Below are 10,749 nucleotides of genomic sequence, written 5' to 3' on the forward strand. Positions count from 1 at the left end.
TATATCAAAAGCATTTGATAGAGTTTGGCATAAGGGTCTTATTTTTAAACTTAGACAACATGGCTTTTCAGGCAAACTAATTGACTGGATTACTCACTATCTTTCAAATCGCAGCCAAAAAGTTTTCGTTAATTCCTCTTTCTCAGACTCTAAAGAGCTTAAAGCTGGTGTTCCTCAAGGCTCAGTGTTAGGTCCTCTTCTCTTTCTAATATACGTTAACGACATCGCAGATTCACTTATAAGTACGACACGATTATTTGCAGATGATAGTTCTCTAGCCGCTTCGTCTTCCGATATACACGAAATTGAACTTTCTCTAAATTCTGACCTTATAAAAATATCAGAATGGTCAAAACAATGGCTGGTTACATTTAATCCTACAAAAACAGAAGCTATGTTCTTTTCCCTCGCGCGTAGACAATGTCCTAATCTATTATTTGAAAATACTCAGTTAAATTTTGTCGATTATCACAAACATCTTGGCATAACACTCTCTAAAGATGGATCTTGGCACGAATATATATCTAATATTGTAAAGTCGGCAGCAAAAATTCTAGGATCTATGAGAGCGCTGAAATTTAAACTTAGAAGGCACACCTTAAACAAAATCTATATAGCTTACTTGAGACCAGTTCTAGAATATGCCTCTGTTGTTTGGGATAACTGTGCGAATTATGAAAAGATCAATTAGAAAAGATTCAACTTGAAGCAGCGCGTATTGTAACTGGGCTAACGCGTTCAGTATCAATAGAAAGACTTCTTAACGAAATTGGATGGGTTTCTCTTTCTGACCGCAGAAAAATACAAAAATTAATTTTAATATACAAAGGAAAAAATGATGATCTTCCAACATATTTACTAGATTTATTTCCATCGATCGTGAATGACTCAAACCAGTACAATTTAAGAAACAATGCCGATTTTGAAACTTTAGCTAGGCGTATTGAAATTTACTCCCAATCTACTATTCCCTCTGCAATAAAATTATGGAATGATCTGAACATTGAAACTCGTCAACTACCAACTCTTTCGGCTTTCAAAAGTAAACTTAAAGAAATTTTCAAGCCTCCACAATTCCCTACTTTTTACTTAATTGGTGACAGACGATACTCTGTGTTTCATGCTAGGATACGAAACAAGTGCAGTAATCTAAACGCCGACTTGTTTAATAATCACATCAGAGAAAATCCAAACTGCGACTGCGGATCCGAAACGGAAGACGCAGAACACTATTTCTTTAAATGCACTCGTTTTTCACATCAGAGAAGAGAACTTTTTACTAAAACAAGATTATTTCACCCACTAAGTGTCAATAAGCTTTTATATGGCAATGATAATATTTCTATAGAAGATAACACTACTCTTTTCACAGAAGTTCAAAACTATATCAAACATACAAGACGTTTCGACAGTACATAATGTATTTCTTATGTCCTCTTGTCATTATTACATTACTTTGGGACAGGATGTTTGTCATTACTGGGTAGACACTCGGGGATATAGAGCAGCATATATTTCTTTTTCTTTTCTTCTCTAGCTCAACTATAATGATTACAACCATAACTTGACTAATACTAAAATTTATTAATTATCATTGTGTAATTATTATCATAAGTACTATTATTGTTATCATTTTGTTACTACATCACCGTGTAATTATTATCATAAATACTATTATTGTTATCTTTTTGTTACTACATCATCGTGTAATTATTATCATAAATACTATTAGGGTTATCATTTTGTTACTACATTGATATCATCATTATAATATTTCCCTTCTTCTTCTTCTTCCTTTTCTTCTCCTTCATCTTTTTATCTTTGTAGTTATTATCACTATCATATATCTTTGTATAAGGAATGCTTAATTAAACTAATACACTCGTTCATTTTTCATTTGCTATTAATGTTACGCACTTGGGAAGGGCTGACTTCTAATGTTGCAATAACTTGTAGCCCAACCCATTTGCTTTTGTTACTTATTATGTATATGTGCTATGTATTATGTGTTCAGAAGCAATAAAATATGATTAAATCAGAAAAATCTATGGACTGGAACATGCCGATGATATGCACAACTACACTATGCAATTAGGGATGCTTGATCGATCCTCTTTCATAATCAATCATCAAAATTAATCAGACACTAGGAGTTTTCGATCAATCATCAATTATTAATTAAATTGTTTTTTAAGATGTCAAATCATAATTTATAAAAGGACTGCTACTTGTTACTGTGGATTTGTGTATATTTATTTGTCTATTCCGCAGTAAAAACTTAAGCATGTTTTGAACAACTTGTTTTATCAATCGAAGCAAATATATTTATCAATCACATTAAATGTAACACAAAATCATGAAAACAAACTTTGACTAAAATTTGAAATACAGAATAGTGAATCAGTGATCAAAAATTTACCCTTTACCCTGCTAAATTTCTAAAATGCACTGATCCATCCTTCAATTTGGGCAATACAATTTATTATTTGAAGGGGTGTTCACTGAAAATTTACTCACTGAATAGCTTATAGTGCTGACCCTGATCAGCCTACACAGATCTTGCAGGCTGGTCTTGGTCTGCACTGGTCGCAAAAGCAAAACCACTTGCTGCCAGCAGGCTAAAGGTTATGAGGTAACAATAAGTAATGTTCATCAATATTTATTGTTTGACTCTGATAAAGTTATAAATATTCAATAAATTAAATCAGTTTTTGTCCACAAAAGAAAATTATTCACGGTAGGGCTAAAGCTAGGCTTAGATTTAGGGAAAAGTGACTTATCCCTTAGCTAAAATTAAGAAGTGGAGATATTTTTAAAAGAAGTGGAGAGATTTTAGAGCTACAACATCCAACTTAAAAATAGATCTAAATATTATGTAGTTTACTGTTTTTATATAATTTCCTGTCTTTGATTAAGTCTATTAATTTAAAGTTAATAAAAATTCACTGAAAATGTAAGTGTGTCTGTTTTCTTATCCTTGTGAATCTAATGTGATTAAATTGAAGTTCAAAGTATTTCTTTGTCTTGCCAAATCAGAGCCAAAACCTTGTGATTATGAATACAGTTTACACAAAAAAGTATATTTCATAATGCAAAAATTGGCTAAAAAAGGAAAATCAAGCTCCCAGTGCTAAGTGCACTTACAAGTGCCAAGTGTGCTTATAGTAAAATCACAAAAACTAATAAAAGCATTTCAGCATAAAATTTCACAGATTTTTATTGTTAAATGTATATTGCATTAGCCCTGAATAAAATACATGTAAACAGCAGTGACAGCACATAGAACAAGAGCTGTCCGTAAGAAAGCGTGCTCGACTTTTCTCAGTGCTTGACTCTGAATTAGAGCTTTGCCAGTAAATACTTTATAAAACTTTAACCAAAAATTCTAAGTTATAAAGGGGCATAACTCTGTCAAAATTCAAATCAAGAGTTATGGGGATTGTTTCCCCTGGTGTAGACTTTGATAGTAAATAACTATTTTCAGTTTCAAGTCAAAAGTTTTGATAGTAACAGAGATATTTGATTTTATCAACAACTTTAACCAAAAATTCTAACTCAAAAAGGGGCATAACTCCATCAAAATTCAAATCAGAGTTATGGGGATTGTTTCTCCTGGTGTAGACTTTGACAGTAAATTACATTTTTAAGTTTCAAGTCAATAACTTCGATAGTAACAGAGATATTTGACTTTATCAAAAACTTTAACCAACGGCGACACAGACGCTGGGGCGAGTGCAATAGCGCTACATTTTCTTTGAAAAGTTGAGCTAATAAACGTGCTCTTTGATCCCACTAGTGTTGGCATGCATTAAAAGAAAGTTATCCAACAGGTTTAACCCAGTTTCTGATGCATGTGTCAAAAATGTGCGTGAATTTCAGTTACATTCGGTTTTACATCCAACCCTGTTTTACGTAAGTATTTCTTCATCAACTGTATACAAAACAAGGTGTCAAAAGAATAACCACTGAATATAATTAGTTGCCAAATGTCCTTGAAAATTTTACAGACTTTTTTCATGTATCTGAAGTTGGTAGAGCTTAAATCATGCCATCGTTTATTTGAATCAACTAGCTTGCAAAATAATGGGTACATGTATATAATCAGAAGATGGTAGATAAAAGAATCTGGCAATTTCAACTTGAAACTCGTTTTAATATTAGAGCAAATTTTGGATCTCCAAAGCAACTATTCAATCAAGTCGCCCCCTAGCTCAAGCCCTAAAACGTTCTACCATTATTAGCATAGGTTTTCTGTCTTAACATGCCACATGAGACTGGAAATTGCCAAGATATGAAAATAAATCATCTGGTGCTATCACCATTCACCAAATGTTTATATTTTTCTTTCGAAACATAAATAATCGAGGAACACTAAATAAATCAAGAGGAAACAAACTGGCACAAAAGATCAGACAACTCATTATAATGTTAAATGGAAGATAATGTAAACAACTGTGAATATTGGTATCTGTAAACTATTTAGATTCAAATTTTAGGTGAATATTGATTACGGTAGTAGAATACTAATAAGATTGTGAAATAATTCAACTTACCTTTTGGGTAGAGATACTAGAAATTATAGGGTTTATGCTGATTTTCAATACTGACTATTAGTGTGCTTAATTGGTTTTTCATTTTCATCAAAATTTAAGATGTAAATAACATTGATGACAACCCCTAAAAGTCTTGCCTAGAGGTACAGCTATATCTATACCCCTAGATATTTCCTAACAGTCTTGCCTAGAGGTACAGCTAGATCCATACCCCTAGATATTTCCTAACAGTCTTGCCTAGAGGTACAGCTAGATCCATACCCCTAGATATTTCCTAACAGTCTTGCCTAGAGGTACAGCTAGATCCATACCCCTAGATATTTCCTAACAGTCTTGCCTAGAGGTACAGCTAGATCCATACCCCTAGATATTTCCTAACAGTTTAGCCTTGAGGTACAGCTAGATCCATACCCCTAGATATTTCCTAAAAGTCTTGCCTAGAAGTACAGCTATATCTATACCCCTAGATATTTCCTAACAGTCTTGCCTAGAGGTACAGCTAGATCCATACCCCTAGATATTTCCTAAAAGTCTTGCCTAGAAGTACAGCTAGATCCATACCCCTAGATATTTCCTAAAAGTCTTGCCTAGAGGTACAGCTAGATCTATACCCCTACATATTTCCTATCAGAAAATGGAATAAAGTGCTAATATTTTTAATTGTGCTTGTCAGGATACTGGCTATAAGTCTCAGGGAAGTGCCTACACATTTAGTATCTTGAACAATGAAATGGGTCCTATCCCTAAGGTGACTATGTCTTAGACTAGCTGACAAACGAAATAGATTGTCCTTTGTTAAAACATATAGCTGGTGAGACCAAATATCTCATATATAGAATTTTCCTCTGGCTACCTTGCCTAAATGATTCGTGTACCAATGATTTGTAAATGATTTCTATTATGAGCTAGACAATTTCAGGGATCAGGCAAATCACTAAATGTTTCAAACCAACAATTTTCAATCAGCTCAAACCCTTATAGGCTGGAGACTCTATACTTGACTGGTCTTTTTGTTGAAGTTCCCGTCAGACAATGTCTTTGAATCAACAACATACGAGTCCTATCGCATAGATGCTCCGCCTCTGTCTTCTCAACTCTATATGATTGCCCTGACTCCTGGATGCTCAGTGCCTATATGCTATCAACAGGGCTTCGGAAATTTGCCGGTTTGTCGGTTTTGGACCGATTTTTGCTTTTTCAGACCGATTCGTGAAGTGAAAAAACGAAAAAAATCGGTCCCGTAAAAATGAGAAAAGTATAAATTTCGGTCTGATATCTCAATACACGATCACCTGCCAAGCAGGAAATTGTTGGTCGCACCCTCAGATAATCAATAAATGTGTCAAACGGTCTGATTGTCACTTTGATAATCGGTCCGTAATTAGCACGTGACGTAATCAGTGCTCGCGCGGCACATCCTTTAATGTTTGCAGACAGCCGACTGCAATGTATTAAACATTTCTGACTGGTTTCCAAATGTTTCTGACTGGATCTAAATCATTTCGACGGGGATCCACTTCTTTTATCTAGAATCCGATGGATGGTTTATTACAAAAGGCTATGTTTGATCGCGGTAAAAAACAAAGGGTCACTGCATTTAATCAAAGAGTTATAATTGTGCATTATAGGTCTTTGATTTAATGAGACATCACACGGAAAACCGATAAAAATAATTTTTATAATTAATATATTTTAAAAAATTACATGATTCATTTGTTGGGGCTCCAGTTGAAACAAGTGTGGAAAATCTTCTTTGCAACCCGACTGTACAAAAAAAAAGAAAATGAAAACAATGGACTGGCAAACACGAATGATAGAGAGAACCAGAGTGGCGCTGTTTATCAAATCGGTCTTTAAAAAACGTTTCAAAATGAAATTTTGTTTACATCAGAAGAGAACATAACTTTATAAAATGTAGTTGCTTATTGAAGTACAACGTAAGTGAAATGAAATATCAGTGGCCAACCCGCGTGACATTTTGGTACTATGCATGTGGGAAATTCGATCTCAGCGTTCACATAACGTACACATTCAGTCCGCGGCAGAGTATTCTTAAAATACTGAGGCTGTTTAGCAGAGAATATGTATCGTGTAATTTACTTTGACGCATTGTATTTTATAGAATTCCGTCAAAGAATGAGGAAACATCACAAAGTATCTGCCGTGTGTACGGTACCGAAGTCACGTGCGTTGGCTTTTAGACTAGTTACGTACGCGTTGTCAATGCCTCAGCAATTTTATCCTTGCAAGTATTTTCTTGGAAAAACATCGAAATTTAAACAAAGTAACGATCACACATAACACTGAATAACTGTCTTCATTGTATGGTAACTTGCGGTGACCGGTAACTCAGTTTTAATGCATGACATGCTTATTTCTTTACTCTGTCAGGTTTTACAAAATATGTAACATTGGGAATGCGGTGGGTGGGGTAGCGCCGATGTCAGGATTTTCGTTTCGGACCGATTGAGTTATCAAAATTTCCGGAGCCCTGGCTATCAACTAGCATTCAACTACCATATAGGTATATCCCTGATGCCTTGGCTGTACTTCGCAGATAATGCTGAACCGTCTATAAGCTGGAACTCTCCTACTATCGCAGTAGATTACCAAACTCTGGGTCTCTGTCTCAGCTTCCCGATGCTCAGCCTATATATGCTATCGTCTATAGCATTCAACTACCCTTCAGGGTAAACTCCTATGCGCTGGCCCTATAGCTCAAAACCTTATCGAAATTCTGCTACTCTTCTTTAGTCTACGTACTTCTATTCTTTTCCTTTTAATAATTTATCCGCCCTGACAGTGTAGTTGCAATAACTTCCTTATCAAGGTACTGGGATAAATTATTAGTTGAATCCTCGATGTGTCTTCTTCAACCGCTGGATACCGAATGAATTCTCTGTCATAAATCTACCTATTTATACCCCAGCAGATGTGCTATTTTTAGACGTGCTATTTTTAGAACTTGTTTCTGATTGGTCCAAATTTTAACATAACGTCTTACAACTAGTACCTGCTTTATTAACTATCTGGTTCCCTTTTAACTTTTGTATATGACATAATGTGCGAAGCAGGGACCCAGCCATCCATATAATAAACCCAAATCAGCCATAAATGACCTAAATTCTATTATTAACAGCAATTCAACAATAATTATAGCAAAGATAGCTTGAAAAGGGAGTCGAGCACTAGCTGTGCTTTAATGTTACGTAATCAATACATCAATTATACAAATTATTCTGACAGTGCTAAAGTGTAAGAAAAGGAAGTGGCTATTAGTACGGTCCCGTATGAATAGCCTGGCTCTCCTGTATGACTACTGAAATAGCCTATAGGTGGCTATTCATACGGACACTGAACTGAAGCGCGCCTATACGAAATGGTCAAAAAGCTGCGAACATACCTATTTGCAGGAAGTATTTGCGGGATATTCGCTGCTACCCGCGATAATGCCGCGATTGATTTGATACTAGTTTGTGGGAGATTCGCAGGAAGACCAATGATCGTGGAATGTTCGCGAGAAGAACTTAGAAGATTATAACCTTTTGGTAAACTGTTAATGAAGGGCTTAGGTAAGAGCAGGTAACTGTAGATCAATTAATTTGTAACATTATTTGTAAGGTCACAGTACGAGTCTGATAAGTTAATTACAACCAGATATTTTGGACATGTTTAGAGGGAAATCTGTATGCATTAACAGACCTTTTTCATTTATAAGTGAATGGTGATTCTTAAAGGATGATAGGAATATATTCTTATTTGTGGTAAGTCAGAAAATTTATGTTTAATATCTATACTCATATATCTCAATAAACATGACGAATTTTGAAAATGAAATAAATGATTAAACTTTTGCAGAAACAGATTATCTAAATAGAATATAGAACTAATTTAATTATGACAATTTCTAAGCTTCTTAAGTTTGATAATTAACATGTAAAACTATGACAGATTTGTAGTCATACATAAAACTTATCAGTGTGAAGAAAAAAACATTGGAATGAAATGAATACATGCACTGAGACACTAGTTGTTACTGAATAAATACAATTAACAGTTAAAATTCAAGTATATTTAATTAAAGTTCAAAATGCACCAAAAAGGATATGAAAAAGCTCAGACACTGACAATTTGAATTTGTTACAGCTGCTTCAGTGCTCAAGTTTATTCAATTAATTTATATTCCTGATAATTTAAATGTTTTTGCATTTTTTTCTGTGCACAATTTCTGGCCAGGTTTTGCTTAGTAGTCATGGTTTTCAGCTAATTTGCAGCATGTTTGCAACAACTAGTTTGCGGGATGTTCACAGCAGCTAGTTCGCGGGAAGCTCACAGCTACTTATTCGCGGCAACACTAATTTGCATGAGAAAAGTGAACACCAAACAAACATCCGGCAAACATTATATCAGTTGTATCAAAAGTGTTTTTTGTAAGAATCAAAAAAAAAAAAAAAAAAAAAAAAAAAAGTGTTTTTGGCATGTTCGCCAGATATTCGCGGCATGATCACAACAAGTGTTCGCGGCAAACTATAATATTTGAAAGTGGCTATTCTTATGGTCCCGTAGGAATAGCCTCGCAAGCTATTCTTACGGCTCTTCTGTAAGAATAGTGAAAAGCCCGAAGGTGTATATTCCTACGACAGTTTTGTATTACAATACATTGTACTGAAGTCATTCAACTGATATATTTGCAACCGATTTCGGAAATGACATGACATTGTAATCACATAAATTTGGTCGTAGTGTTACAAATAAAATGTCAAATTGTTGCAAACATGTCGAGCTGATGTGTGACAAACATCAAGAATAAAACTAAATTAAAGGGCAATAAACATGTTTAGAGTGTACTGTTGTGAAAAATCTGCATGTATACACATGAAACATAGATCAATTATTCTCTAACTGGTTTAGTTGAAAACTCTTGGTCAATATTTTTGTGTGTTTCAAATTAATAACGTATGTATTTACATCTACATCTGTACAACGAACAACCATTTTCCGATTTATTTAGAAGACAAATTTCAGTTAAATAAGTACATGTACTTAACACTTACGATAAATTTGTTGTATTAAAATTGTTTATGAAACAAATGGACGTAATAAAATATAATACAAGAGCTGTCAGTGGACAGTGGGCTCGACTATTCTCAGTGCTTGATAGTATAATATAAGCAATGAGTAAAACTTTTAACTTTACAATAAGCAATGAAAATATTTGGGGTGGTACGCAAACTTTAACATTTATTCTAAGTCGAAAAGGGGCCATAATTCAGTCAAAATGCTTGATAGAGTTGCCTCCTCCTTTTTACAGACGGGGGTCATGATGGTAAACAAGTATGCAAAACATGAAAGCAATATCTCAATGGACTTTGAAAATATTTGTGGTGGTACGCAAACTTTTAACATTTATTCTAAGTCGTAAAGGGGCCATAATTCAGTCAAAATGCTTGATAGAGTTGCCTACTCCTTTTTACAGACTGGGGTCATGATGGTGAACAAGTATGCAAAATATGAAAGCAATATCTCAATGGACTTTGAAAATATTTGGGGTGGTGTGCAAACTTTAACATTTATTCTAAGTCGAAAAGGGGCCATAATTCAGTCAAAATGCTTGACAGAGTTGCCTCATCCTTTTTACAGACTGGGGTCATGATGGTAAACAAGTATGCAAAATATGAAAGCAATATGAATATCTCAATGGACTTTGAAAATATTTGGGGTGGTACGCAAACTTTAACATTTGTGTGACACTCACGCTCACGCTAACGCTCATGCCGACGCCGGGGCGAGTAGGACAGCTCCCCTATTCTTCGATTAGTCAAGCTAAAAATGCGTCATACTAGGGGAAATCACTTCCCCTTTTTCCCTGGATTTCCTTACCGGAAAAGTAAAGAATTTGGGTGAAATCATATCAGTCGATTGAATTCAGTACGATGTGTAACTGCATGCCGTAGGAATAAGCACCTGCGGGCTTTTCATAATTCTTACGAGAGAGCTGTAGGAAAAGCCACCTGCGGGCTTTTCACTATTCTTATGGGAGAGCCGTAAGAATAGCCACTTCTATATTTCCGTAAGGTGCCACTCAACCAATATATTTTCAACTGATTTCTCTCATATTAGCAACCCCAGATAATCCAATAATCTTTTAGTCAATCAAGTAAAACCAGGTAAAATCGATAGGGTCATTAGGTTTAAC

General features: G+C 34.8%; 1 protein-coding gene across 1 annotated transcript in view; it reads right to left on the reverse strand.

The window, feature by feature from the left end:
- Positions 1 to 10,749, reverse strand: part of LOC123556344 (post-GPI attachment to proteins factor 2-like) — a 28,654-nt gene that overhangs the window by 12,242 nt on the left and 5,663 nt on the right. The gene's annotated exons all lie outside the window — the stretch shown is intronic.

This window comes from Mercenaria mercenaria, chromosome 5 (assembly GCF_021730395.1).
Source record: "Mercenaria mercenaria strain notata chromosome 5, MADL_Memer_1, whole genome shotgun sequence".
Classification (NCBI taxonomy): domain Eukaryota; kingdom Metazoa; phylum Mollusca; class Bivalvia; order Venerida; family Veneridae; genus Mercenaria; species Mercenaria mercenaria.